Raw genomic sequence first — 14,561 nt, 5'->3', positions numbered from 1 at the left:
CTATGCAAATTAGGTTATTATAATTGGGAGTACCAACCTATCTATAAGTCCTTAGTATATGGTTGGGCATGTAGGTTTAGGGACCCCAGCATAGGTGGTACACCCATAGGTGTACTGCTGTGGTGCCCAGGGCAATTTTAAAGGCAGGCCTTCCTTGCTGATAGCTTTTAAGTTAACCCCTTCGCTGCCAGGCCTTTTCCCCCTCCTGTGCCGGGCCTTTTTTTGCCTATTTGGGGCAGTTCGCGCTTAGGCCCTCATAACTTTTTGTCCACATAAGCTAACCAAGCCAAATTTGCGTCCTTTTTTTCCAACATCCTAGGGATTCTAGAGGTACCCAGACTTTGTGGGTTCCCCTGAAGGAGGCCAAGAAATTGGCTAAAATACAGTGAAAATTTCGTTTTTTTCAAAAAAATTGGAAAAAGTGGCTGCAGAAGAAGGCTTGTGGTTTTTCCCCTGAAAATGGCATCAACAAAGGGTTTGCGGTGCTAAACTCAGCAGCTTCCCAGCTTTCAGGAACAGGCAGACTTGAATCAGAAAACCCAATTTTTCAACACAATTTTGGCATTTTACTGGGGCATACCCCATTTGTGCAATTTTTTGTGCTTTCAGCCTCCTTCCAGTCAGTGACCGGAATGGTCATGAAACCAATGCTGGATCCCAGAAAACTAAACATTTCTGAAAAGTAGACAAAATTCTGAATTCAGCAAGGGGTCATTTGTGTAGATCCTACAAGGGTTTCCTACAGAAAATAACAGCTGAAAAAGAAAAATATTGAAATTGAGGTGAAAAAAACATCAATTTTTCTCTACTTTTTACTCTGTAACTTTTCCCTGCAATGTCAGATTATCAAAAGCAATATACCGTTACGTCTGCTGGACTCCTCTGGTTGTGGGGATATATAGGGTTTGTAGGTTCATCAAGAACCCGAGGAACCCAGAGCCAATAAATGAGCTGCACCCTGCAGTGCGTTTTCATTCTATACCGGGTATACAGTAATTCATTTGCTGAAATATAAGGAGTAAAAAATAGCTATCAAGAAAACCTTTGCATTTCCAAAAAGGGCACAAGATAAGGTGTTGAGGAGCAGTGGTTATTTGCACATCTCTGAATTCCGGGGTGACCATAGTAGCATGTGAATTACATGGAATTTCTCACATAGATGTCTTTTTTACACACACCCCTATATTTGGAAGGAATAAATGTAGAGAAAGACAAGGGGCAATAACACTTGTTTTGCTATTCTATGTTCCCCCAAGTCTCCCGATAAAAATGATACCTCACTTGTGTGGGTAGGCCTAGCGCCCGCGACAGGATATGCCCCAAAACACAACGTGGACATATCACAGAAAACAGAGCTGTTTTTAGCAAAGTGACTACCTGTAGATTTTGGCCTCTAGCTCAGCCGCCACCTAGGGAAACCTACCAAACCTGTGCATTTCTGAAAACTAGAGACCTAGGGGGATCCAAGGAGGGGTGACTTGCGGGGCTCGGACCAGGTTCTGTTACCCAGAAACCTTTGCAAACCTCAAAATTTGGCTAAAAAAACACATGTTCCTCACATTTCTGTGGCAGAAAGTTCTGGAATCTGAGAGGAGCCACAAATTTCCTTCCACCCAGCATTCCCCCACGTCTCCCGATAAAAATGATACCTCACTTGTGTGGGTAGGCCTAGCGTCCGCGACAGGATATGCCCCAAAACACAACGTGGACATATCACAGAAAACAGAGCTGTTTTTAGCAAAGTGACTACCTGTAGATTTTGGCCTCTAGCTCAGCCGCCACCTAGGGAAACCTACCAAACCTATGCATTTCTGAAAACTAGAGACCTAGGGGAATCCAAGGAGGGGTGACTTGTGTGGCTCGGACCAGGTTCTGTTACCCAGAATCCTTTGCAAACCTCAAAATTTGGCTAAAAAAACACATGTTCCTCACATTTCTGTGGCAGAAAGTTCTGGAATCTGAGAGGAGCCACAAATTTCCTTCCACCCAGCGTTCCCCCACGTCTCCTGATAAAAATGATACCTCACTTGTGTGGGTAGGCCTAGCGCCCGCGACAGGATATGCCCCAAAACACAACGTGGACATATCACAGAAAACAGAGCTGTTTTTAGCAAAGTGACTACCTGTAGATTTTGGCCTCTAGCTCAGCCGCCACCTAGGGAAACCTACCAAACCTATGCATTTCTGAAAACTAGAGACCTACGGGAATCCAAGGAGGGGTGACTTGTGTGGCTCGGACCAGGTTCTGTTACCCAGAATCCTTTGCAAACCTCAAAATTTGGCTAAAAAAACACATGTTCCTCACATTTCTGTGGCAGAAAGTTCTGGAATCTGAGAGGAGCCACAAATTTCCTTCCACCCAGCGTTCCCCCACGTCTCCCGATAAAAATGATACCTCACTTGTGTGGGTAGGCCTAGCGCCCGCGACAGGATATGCCCCAAAACACAACGTGGACATATCACAGAAAACAGAGCTGTTTTTAGCAAAGTGACTACCTGTAGATTTTGGCCTCTAGCTCAGCCGCCACCTAGGGAAACCTACCAAACCTGTGCATTTCTGAAAACTAGAGACCTAGGGGGATCCAAGGAGGGGTGACTTGCGGGGCTCGGACCAGGTTCTGTTACCCAGAAACCTTTGCAAACCTCAAAATTTGGCTAAAAAAACACATGTTCCTCACATTTCTGTGGCAGAAAGTTCTGGAATCTGAGAGGAGCCACAAATTTCCTTCCACCCAGCATTCCCCCACGTCTCCCGATAAAAATGATACCTCACTTGTGTGGGTAGGCCTAGCGTCCGCGACAGGATATGCCCCAAAACACAACGTGGACATATCACAGAAAACAGAGCTGTTTTTAGCAAAGTGACTACCTGTAGATTTTGGCCTCTAGCTCAGCCGCCACCTAGGGAAACCTACCAAACCTATGCATTTCTGAAAACTAGAGACCTAGGGAAATCCAAGGAGGGGTGACTTGTGTGGCTCGGACCAGGTTCTGTTACCCAGAATCCTTTGCAAACCTCAAAATTTGGCTAAAAAAACACATGTTCCTCACATTTCTGTGGCAGAAAGTTCTGGAATCTGAGAGGAGCCACAAATTTCCTTCCACCCAGCGTTCCCCCACGTCTCCTGATAAAAATGATACCTCACTTGTGTGGGTAGGCCTAGCGCCCGCGACAGGATATGCCCCAAAACACAACGTGGACATATCACAGAAAACAGAGCTGTTTTTAGCAAAGTGACTACCTGTAGATTTTGGCCTCTAGCTCAGCCGCCACCTAGGGAAACCTACCAAACCTATGCATTTCTGAAAACTAGAGACCTACGGGAATCCAAGGAGGGGTGACTTGTGTGGCTCGGACCAGGTTCTGTTACCCAGAATCCTTTGCAAACCTCAAAATTTGGCTAAAAAAACACATGTTCCTCACATTTCTGTGGCAGAAAGTTCTGGAATCTGAGAGGAGCCACAAATTTCCTTCCACCCAGCGTTCCCCCACGTCTCCCGATAAAAATGATACCTCACTTGTGTGGGTAGGCCTAGCGCCCGCGACAGGATATGCCCCAAAACACAACGTGGACATATCACAAAAAACAGAGCTGTTTTTAGCAAAGTGACTACCTGTAGATTTTGGCCTCTAGCTCAGCCGCCACCTAGGGAAACCTACCAAACCTATGCATTTCTGAAAACTAGAGACCTAGGGGAATCCAAGGAGGGGTGACTTGTGTGGCTCGGACCAGGTTCTGTTACCCAGAATCCTTTGCAAACCTCAAAATTTGGCTAAAAAAACACATGTTCCTCACATTTCTGTGGCAGAAAGTTCTGGAATCTGAGAGGAGCCACAAATTTCCTTCCACCCAGCGTTCCCCCCCGTCTCCCGATAAAAATGATACCTCACTTGTGTGGGTAGGCCTAGCGCCCGCGACAGGATATGCCCCAAAACACAACGTGGACATATCACAGAAAACAGAGCTGTTTTTAGCAAAGTGACTACCTGTAGATTTTGGCCTCTAGCTCAGCCGCCACCTAGAGAAACCTACCAAACCTATGCATTTCTGAAAACTAGAGACCTAGGGGAATCCAAGGAGGGGTGACTTGCGGGGCTCGGACCAGGTTCTGTTACCCAGAATCCTTTGCAAACCTCAAAATTTGGCTAAAAAAACACATGTCCCTCACATTTCTGTGGCAGAAAGTTCTGGAATCTGAGAGGAGCTACAAATTTCCTTCCACCCAGCGTTCCCCCAAGTCTCCCGATAAAAATGATACCTCACTTGCGTGGGTAGGCCTAGCGCCGGCTCCAGGAAACACCCCAAAGCGCAACGTGGACACATCCTAAATTTTGGGAAAAAACAGAGGTGTTTTTTGCGAAGTGCCTACCTGTAGATTTTGGCCTCTAGCTCAGCCGGCACCTAGGGAAACCTACCAAACCTGTGCATTTCTGAAAACTAGAGACCTAGGGGAATCCAAGGAGGGGTGACTTGCGGGGCTCGGACCAGGTTCTGTTACCCAGAATCCTTTGCAAACCTCAAAATTTGGCTAAAAAAACACATGTCCCTCACATTTCTGTGGCAGAAAGTTCTGGAATCTGAGAGGAGCTACAAATTTCCTTCCACCCAGCGTTCCCCCACATCTCCCGATAAAAATGATACCTCACTTGTGTGGGTAGGCCTAGCGCCCGTGACAGGATATGCCCCAAAACACAACGTGGACATATCACAGAAAAGAGAGCTGTTTTTAGCAAAGTGACTACCTGTAGATTTTGGCCTCTAGCTCAGCCGCCACCTAGGGAAACCTACCAAACCTATGCATTTCTGAAAACTAGAGACCTAGGGGAATCCAACGAGGGGTGACTTGCGGGGCTCGGACCAGGTTCTGTTACCCAGAATCCTTTGCAAACCTCAAAATTTGGCTAAAAAAACACATGTCCCTCACATTTCTGTGGCAGAAAGTTCTGGAATCTGAGAGGAGCTACAAATTTCCTTCCACCCAGCGTTCCCCCAAGTCTCCCGATAAAAATGATACCTCACTTGCGTGGGTAGGCCTAGCGCCGGCGACAGGAAACACCCCAAAGCGCAACGTGGACACATCCTAAATTTTGGAAAAAAACAGAGGTGTTTTTTGCGAAGTGCCTACCTGTAGATTTTGGCCTCTAGCTCAGCCGGCACCTAGGGAAACCTACCAAACCTGTGCATTTCTGAAAACTAGAGACCTAGGGGAATCCAAGGAGGGGTGACTTGCGGGGCTCGAACCAGGTTCTGTTACCCAGAATCCTTTGCAAACCTCAAAATTTGGCTAAAAAAACACATGTCCCTCACATTTCTGTGGCAGAAAGTTCTGGAATCTGAGAGGAGCTACAAATTTCCTTCCACCCAGCGTTCCCCCACATCTCCCGATAAAAATGATACCTCACTTGTGTGGGTAGGCCTAGCGCCCGTGACAGGATATGCCCCAAAACACAACGTGGACATATCACAGAAAAGAGAGCTGTTTTTAGCAAAGTGACTACCTGTAGATTTTGGCCTCTAGCTCAGCCGCCACCTAGGGAAACCTACCAAACCTATGCATTTCTGAAAACTAGAGACCTAGGGGAATCCAAGGAGGGGTGACTTGTGTGGCTCAGACCAGGTTCTGTTACCCAGAATCCTTTGCAAACCTCAAAATTTGGCTAAAAAAACACATGTTCCTCACATTTCTGTGGCAGAAAGTTCTGGAATCTGAGAGGAGCCACAAATTTCCTTCCACCCAGCGTTTCCCCACGTCTCCCGATAAAAATGATACCTCACTTGTGTGGGTAGGCCTAGCGCTCGCGACAGGAAACGGACCAAAACACAACGTGGACACATCAAATTTTTTCATGGAAAACAGTGCTTACCTGTGGATTTTGGCCTCTAGCTCAGCCGTCACCTGGAGAAACCTAGCAAACCAGCGCATTTTTGAAAACTAGAGACCTAGGGGAATCCAAGATGCGGTGATTTGCGGGGCTCTGACTAGGTTCTGTTACCCAGAATCCTTTGCAAACATCAAAATTTGGCCCAAAAACACTTTTTCCTCTCATTTCGGTGACAGAAAGTTCTGGAATCTGAGAGGAGCCACAAATTTCCTTCCACCCAGCGTTCCCCTAAGTCTCTCCATAAAAATGGTACCTCACTTGTGTGGGTAGGCCTAGCGCCCACAAAAGGAAATGGCCCAAAACACAACGTGGACACAACATATTTTTTCACAAAAAACAGAGGTGTTTTTTGCAAAGTGCCTACCTGTGGATTTTGACCTCTAGCTCAGCCGGCCCCGGGGGGGGGGGGAAATGCCCTAAAATAAATTTGACCCCCCCCCCTGCCCAGGAGCGACCCTTGCCTACGGGGTCGCTCCCCCTGCGTGACATTGGCGTCAAACAACAAATCCCCGGTGCCTAGTGGTTTCTGCCCCCTTGGGGGCAGATTGCCCTAAAATTGACCAATCTGCCCCCAAGGGGGGGAGAAATGGTCTAAACACACTTTGCCCTCCAGGGGAGCGACCCTTGTCTGATGGGTCGCTCCCCATCTCTAAAAAAACAAACAAACAAACAAAAAAACACAAAAAACAAATTTGTCCTGGCGCCTACAGGTTTCTGCCCCCCCTGGGGGCAGATCGGCCTAATAATAGGCCGATCTTCCCCCAGGGGGGTCAGAAATGGCCTAAAATAAATTTGCCCCCCGAACCTCCACCCCCCCCGGGAGCGACCCTTGCCTACGGGGTCGCTCCCCCTGCGTGACATTGGCGCCAAAAAACAAATCCCCGGTGCCTAGTGGTTTCTGCCCCCTTGGGGGCAGATTGACATAAAATCGACCAATCTGCCCCCAGGGGGGCAGAAATGCTCTAAATACAGTTTGCCCCCCAGGGGAGCAACCCTTGTCTGATGGGTCGCTCCCCATCTCTAAAAAAAAACACACAAAAAAAATGTGCCCTGGCGCCTACAGGTTTCTGCCCCCCCTGGGGGCAGATCGGCCTAATAATAGGCCGATCTTCCCCCAGGGGGGGCAGAAATGACCTAAAATAAATTTGCATCCCCAACCCCCACCCCCCCACCAGGAGCGACCCTTGCCTACGGGGTCGCTCCCCCTGAGTGACATTGGCGCCAAAAAACAAATCCCCGGTGCCTAGTGGTTTCTGCCCCCTTGCGGGCAGGTTGACCTAAAATCGACCCATCTGCCCCCAGGGGGGGGCAGAAATGCTCTAAATACAGTTTGCCCCCCAGGGGAGCAACCCTTGTCTGATGGGTCGCTCCCCATCTCTAAAAAAAAACACACAAAAAAAATGTGCCCTGGCGCCTACAGGTTTCTGCCCCCCCTGGGGGCAGATCGGCCTAATAATAGGCCGATCTTCCCCCAGGGGGGGGCAGAAATGGCCTAAAATAAATTTGCATCCCCAACCCCCACCCCCCCACCAGGAGCGACCCTTGCCTACGGGGTCGCTCCCCCTGCGTGACATTGGCGCCAAAAAACAAATCCCCGGTGCCTAGTGGTTTCTGCCCCCTTGGGGGCAGATTGACATAAAATCGACCAATCTGCCCCCAGGGGGGCAGAAATGCTCTAAATACAGTTTGCCCCCCAGGGGAGCAACCCTTGTCTGATGGGTCGCTCCCCATCTCTAAAAAAAAACACACAAAAAAATGTGCCCTGGCGCCTACAGGTTTCTGCCCCCCCTGGGGGCAGATCGGCCTAATAATAGGCCGATCTTCCCCCAGGGGGGGCAGAAATGGCCTAAAATAAATTTGCATCCCCAACCCCCACCCCCCCACCAGGAGCGACCCTTGCCTACGGGGTCGCTCCCCCTGCGTGACATTGGCGCCAAAAAACAAATCCCCGGTGCCTAGTGGTTTCTGCCCCCTTGCGGGCAGGTTGACCTAAAATCGACCCATCTGCCCCCAAGGGGGGGCAGAAATGCTCTAAATACAGTTTGCCCCCCAGGGGAGCGACCCTTGTCTGATGGGTCACTCCCCATCTCTAAAAAAACAAACAAACAAAAAATAAAAAAATAAAATAAAAATTTGCCCTGGCAACAAGAGGTTTCTGCCCCCCCCGGGGGCAGATCGGCCTAATAATAGGCCGATCTGCCCCCAGGGGGGGGCAGAAATGGCCTAAAATAAATTTTCCCCCCCCAACCACTACCCCCCCACCAGGAGCGACCCTTGCCTACGGGGTCGCTCCTCCTGCGTGACATTGGCGCCAAAAAACAAATCCCCGGTGCCTAGTGGTTTCTGACCCCTTGGGGGCAGATTGACATAAAATCGACCAATCTGCCCCCAAGGGGGGCAGAAATGGTCTAAACACAGTTTGCCCCCCAGGGGAGCAACCCTTGTCTGATGGGTCGCTCCCCATCTCTAAAAAAAAACATTTGCCCTGGCGCCTAGAGGTTTCTGCCCCCCCTGGGGGTAGATCGGCCTAATACCAATAGGCCGATCTGCCCCCAGGGGGGGCAGAGATGGCCTAAAATAATTTTGTCCCCCCCACCCCCCCCGGGGAGCGACCCTTGCCCACAAGGTCGCTCCCCTTGCGTGACGGCGCAAAAAAAAGATCCCTGGTGCCTAGTGGTTTCTGCCCCCCTTGGGGGCAGATTGACCTAAAATCGGCCGATCTGCCCCCAAAGCGGGCAGAACTGGCCTAAATACATTTTGCCCCTCCAGGGGAGCGACCCTTGTCCAAGGGGTCGCTCCCCATCTGTAAAACGAAAAAACAAAAAAATCCCTGGTGCCTAGTGGTTTCTGCCCCCCTTGGGGGCAGATCAGCCGAATCAAAATAGGCTGATCTACCCCCCAGGGGGGCAGAAATGGCCTAAAATAACCCCCCACCCCCCCAGGAAGCGACCCTTGCCCAAGGGGTCGCTCCCGTTGCGTGAAATTTGCGCGCAAAAAAAACTCCCTGGTGTCTAATGGTTTCTGCCCCCCTTGGGGGCAGATTGGCCTCATCAAAATAGGCCAATCTGCCCCCAAGGGGGGCAGAAATGGCCTAAATATAATTTGCCCCCCAGGGGAGCGACCCTTGCCTAAGGGGTCGCTCCCCACCTACAAAAAAAGAAAACATCACAAAAAAAAAAAAAAAAAGGTCCCTGGTGCCTAGAGGTTTCTGCCCCCCCTGGGGGCAGATCGGCCTAATAATAGGCCAATCTGCCCCCAGGGGGGGCAGAAAAGGCCTTCCTAAAAAAATTCCCCCCTGGGAGCGACCCTTGCCCAAGGGGTCGCTCCCTTTTGCCAATTTCATTGAGGAAAAAAAAAATCCCTGGTGTCTAGTGGGGTTTCAAAAGCCGGATTGCAAGCAATCCGGCTTTTGAAACCTGTGAGAGACTTCAAAGGGAAGAAAATACATTTCCTTCCCTTTTGAAGCCTCTCGGGGCCTCCCCCAGTGATTGAAAGAGAAATGCAAAAGCATTTCTTTTTCAATCGCGCTGGAAGCAGAGCTTCCAGCGCGATGGGGGAGACCCTGTGACTAATCAGCGCGCGCTCGCGCGCTGACGTCACAGGGGGGGTTGGGGGGGTCGGGGGTGGAAGGGGAAGGGCTTCCCCTTCCATCCCTGACTTTGGGGGGGGTGGGGGGAAGCACACAGAGGGAGCGAGAGCGCTCCCTCTGGGCTGTGTGCCGAGGACGTAGTGGTTACGTCCTCGGCACAGCAGCACTGTGCCGCAGGACGTAACCACTACGTCCGCGGCACAGAAGGGGTTAAAGTTAACCCCAAATTAGACTTTAGAATTAAACGTACTTCCAAAACTACCTTATTTTTACATATAAGTTACCCCTGTGGTGTGTCCTAAGTGCCCCCAGAGTTGTGTGTAGTGTAACTATAAGCAGGGACCCTAAAAAGGATGTTTTAGAAGCTGTGGTGAGGAAAAATAGCCACATTTGTTTTCCCCTCTTTGTAGTGAATGGGATCCATAGGCTCAAAAGGGAGATTTTATTTTAAATTAATAATGTCCAAAAAGGAGTTGGATATTTCAGGTTTGGTACCAAACCAATTGTTATAATAAATCCAACAACTTGCCATTGTTGAATTTAATATAAGTAGTTCAGGGTAAAGAGTTTTAGAACTCTACCTGAAAGTTGCCAACTTCAGCTCTTTAGTGTCCTTCCCGGGCTGACCAGCCTGTGACATCCTGCACAGGCTGCCTTGATGATGTGTGAAGTGGCCTGAGCTGAAGACAAAAGAAGGGTCTGGGGGAGCAGATCTGCCTCAGCAGATGGTGAAACAGGATGAGGGAGGGGAGGGAAGGACATTTGGAGCAGCTCAGGACCTCCCCCATTTCCTGTAAACCCAGACAACCAGGTGCCCCCTTGATTAGATCGGGAGAGGGCTGGAGAGGGGTGTGTTAGGGGAATTTAGCCACACCAGTGGGTGGACCTAACCTCAAAAACTCAGATTTTGTCATTTTGGATTTTTGATGAATGTTGCTCCCTGGGAATGATTTTTGCCACACTTCCCACACTGCCCCCCTCACTTTCCACCCCAGGAGCAAGGATAAATATGGCAGAGTTGCACCCACATCTCAGATCCCTACAAGGAACAAAGCCAGAAGACGAGGGACTGGCCTGCAGGACCCCTGATATGCACCTGGACACTGCAGTCTATAGGACTACACCAGCTGCACACATAGGCTTCACCACAAAAAGGTATTTGCCTGACTTTAACTGGTTCAAGAAGGGACTCCCTGTCTGCTACAAGTAGAAAATACCTAACCAGAGTCCACTGCATCAAATTCTGAAGAGACTGACCAACTTACCACTGTCTTGTGGTCATTTGGGAGGTTGAGACAGGTGCATTCTGGGAATTGGAGTCCTAACCCTCAAGGAGCAACTCAGAGCTTCTGGAACCTTAGGGTGAGCTGGGGACTGCTGAAAGATGTTCAAGGACCTTCTATAAAAAGATCCAGAAGTTTGGAGAAGAATGGAGAACTTTTGGTAAAAAGCTCCATAAAGGGATCGACCTGACGTTGTGAGTCAAGCAACACGACTGCAACACGGCCTGACTTGCAGGTTTGTCCTGCTGAAAAGCTTTGGAGCCCCAGACTTTCAGGATTTTACTGTGGAAAGGCAATCCAACTACATTGACTCAAAATCGGCTTCCTATGCAGGGTTGTCCGATGTCAGAGAGAAAAAGCTCAAACAAAGTGACAAAGTCTGAATGTAAAAAGTTGACGGGGACTTCCTGTGCAGGGTATACCAGGAGCGCTCCCGGGACGTGGATCCAAATTTCAATTTCGGCCTGGACAAAGATTTCCATCCTGAAAAATTATCAAACTCCAAAGGTAGAATTCTTCACTGAGGTCTCCTGCAATGTGAATCCAAAGAGGGCTCCAGGGAGGTCGGAATGAATTGGTGACTTTGTCTCAGTGAGAAAAATCTTAAAGAAAAAGACTGAGTCCGAAGGTAAAATTTGACTGAGGCCTCCAGCTTGCTGTAGTCGAGCAGGTCGCCATCGCGGTCTGCCTCAAACTTTGACTTTGCCCCAGTTGAAGTGCAACTAGATATCCCGAGTGGCAATCTTAGGCCCTGATTTATACTTTTTCATGCAAAACTGCGCTAGTGCAGTTTTGCGTGAAAAAGTATACCACCGGCTAGACCTATTCCAAGTAAGGTAAGGCCTGGCTAGCGTCATCAAAAAGGACGCTAGCTGGGTGGGGGAGGCGTAGGGAAACAGGAGGTTGTGCATCAAAGGATGACGCTAGTATGGGCAGAGGCATAGAAATGCCTCTAACCAGACTAGCCTCATCCTTTGACGCACAATCCCCATGGACATGTCTCCTGTCTTAGTAAAGACAGGAGTCATGCCCACCACCCCAAAGGCCATGCCCATGGGACATATGTTCCCTGGGCATGACCATTGGACCCAGTGCCATGTAGGGGGGCCTAAGTTAGGCCCCCCCATGGCACTTTTTAATAAAATAAATATACTTACCTGTACTTACCTTATTCGCCAGAGGATGGGGTCCCCCCATCCTCTGGCATCCTTCTGGTGTGGGTGGGGGTGTCCTTGGGGCTAGGGAAGGGCACATGTGGGACCATTCCACGCCTGGCCTGACCCAGGTGTTAAAAGATGGCGCTAAGCAAGTTTAGCACAATTATTTAAGGCACCCTTCCCCCATGCTTGAATTTAGCATGGTCTCTTCACTAGAACCTGTCCTTGTTGCTCATCTCCCTTTGTGTTGATTAATATGTGTCCTCTTCCACTTGATTTTCTCCCTGTTTCTTCAATAACCTATAATTGTCTAAAATGTAATAAAAAGTAATTTTGTCTGCAGTCAACTGAAGTGCTGTCATTCGAACTAATGAAACCAATCGAACAACAGAGGAGATGGCATCTGACATTGTTGCTGAGTCCAACATGTTTTATTGAATCTACCCAGCTGCTTCATCCTTATACATAGCAGACAGATTGCAAAAGAAAAAAAGAAACATGCTACAAAGTTAATGCAGTTAGCAAAACACAAGTCACTTCACAAACTTGTGAACCGAGTCGCCAGAAAATGAGCGCAAGATACACAGATAGAAGTGGTCAGCAATAGCAACCATATTGATTCATAACTAGAACAAAAGGTGAAAGTGCATACCTCTGAGAAGTCCTGAGCAAGCCATACCTGAGCAATGTCAAACCACCTGGTAGAAGATCCAAAAGTTTGGAAAACTAGTTGGAAAAAGCTCCATAGAGAGACCGACCCACCGCGCCAACTCGAGCCGGCTTGCCCCAACTAAGACCCGGCCTGACTTGCAAGTTTGTGCCACTGAAGATAATCTCCAAAAAAGTGACTAAGTCCAAATGTGGAAAATTGATCGGGACCACCCGAGCAGTGTATCCAAAGAGGTCTCCAGGAACGTCGGATCAAGATTCCGGCTCCGTCCGGCTGAGGGATTTTCATCTCCAAAAATTGTCTAGGAGGGCTCCTGGGACGTCGGATTGGACTGGAGACTTTGTCCCGCTGAAGAAAATCTTCAAGAAAGCAATTAAGTCCGGAGGTAAACTTTTGACCAAGGCCTCCCGCTTGCTGTAACCAAGCAGGGCTCTATTACGGTCGGCCTTAAACTTTGACTCTGCCCCTGTCGAGGTGCGACCAGATGACTAGATGGCCTCTGTTCGTTTCTAAGTGCTAAGAAACACTCATTCTTTAAAAATGTATATCTTCGGTTCCCCTTATCTGATTTGATTAATTGTGGTGTAATTTTAAAGATAAAGATATACTCTATTTTCATGAATTGGTGTTGGATTTCTATTGTGTTTTGTGTTTTACTTATTTACTGTTTTGTGATTTTTAAATGCTTTACTTTCTTGTCTCCTAAGTTAAGTCTTGTCCCTCTTTGCCAAGCTACCAAGGATTGAGCTGGTTTAATTTATTGAGACCTAACTGGACCTAAGTGGAGGTTAGTGGCCTGTTGCTAAGTGTAGGTACTTACCTGCGCCTGCCAAGAATCCACATTTCAACACTTGTATAATGTCCAACTTCTCCCCCATCATTCGTAATGTAGCACTAGGTGGCTTTTGCAGTGCTTTAATGGCCTTAATAAAGGCAAAGCCCTTCTACTCTAACACCCTCCAGAGAACCCACCATGAAACATTATCAAAGGCCATCCCCACATCTAGTAAGACTAAGCCCATTCTGATCCTGAAGCCTTGGCAGCTTCAAACAAAGTGATCACCCTTCTAACATGATCCACTGTACCATGCCCTGGAATAAAGCCATGTTGTTGCGGTGATACCAATGCCGAAACAACCTTCCCCAGCCAATTTTCCAGAACTGCAGCATAGATTTTACCATTGCAGTTTATTAAAGAAATCAGCCTGCATGAGCCAGATGCAGTGGTGATTTACCTTTCTTCTAGAAAACAATGATATTAGTTGTTTGCCATGAGGGTGGAATTGCCTAATCTTGTGCCTGTAAAAAGACCCGGAGCATGTCTTGTCAGAGTTCACCAAACAAAGCTTTAAAAAACTCCAAGGGTAGATTATCTGGGTATGTTGCTTTCCTAGTAGCTAGGGAGTCAATAGTCTTCCATACCTCCTCTAAGGAGACTGGAGCATTCAGAATGACCCGTTCCTCTTTATTTATTCTAAACCTTTCTAAATCCACAAATTAATCCTCATATCCCTTTAGTGGGGATTCCAGTTCTTCCATATAGGGAGTTTCATAAAAGTGTCTAAAGACCCTAACAATACTGGATGCAGACTCAAATGTCTTCCCTTCCCTGTATGTCATAGCTGATATCCTCTTTTCCACCTCCATACGCCTAATCTGATTTGCTAGTAGTCTTCTAGTGTTCTCCCCGTACTTGTACCACTCCGACTAATAGTGGTAAACGTCGGCAGCCATCTCTTTGCTAAAGAATTGATTACCTTTTGATTTTAATATGGCTATTTTTTGCTGAACGTCCTGAGTATCCAAATTCTCAGTCAGTAACCAAGTCAAGTTCCCTTCTGCAAAGGATGATTCCTTATATACCCCCTGAATCTTGATTTGTTTTTGCTTTTGTTGAAATAAGTTGATGCTAAAGGCTTTCACCCCTGATCCCAGCTTTAAAGCATCCCACACCAAACCATTGGGTCCCATCCCTTTA

This window comes from Pleurodeles waltl, chromosome 8 (assembly GCF_031143425.1).
Source record: "Pleurodeles waltl isolate 20211129_DDA chromosome 8, aPleWal1.hap1.20221129, whole genome shotgun sequence".
Taxonomy (NCBI): domain Eukaryota; kingdom Metazoa; phylum Chordata; class Amphibia; order Caudata; family Salamandridae; genus Pleurodeles; species Pleurodeles waltl.
The sequence above is the reverse complement of the archived record's forward strand: the minus strand, read 5'-3'. Positions refer to the sequence as shown.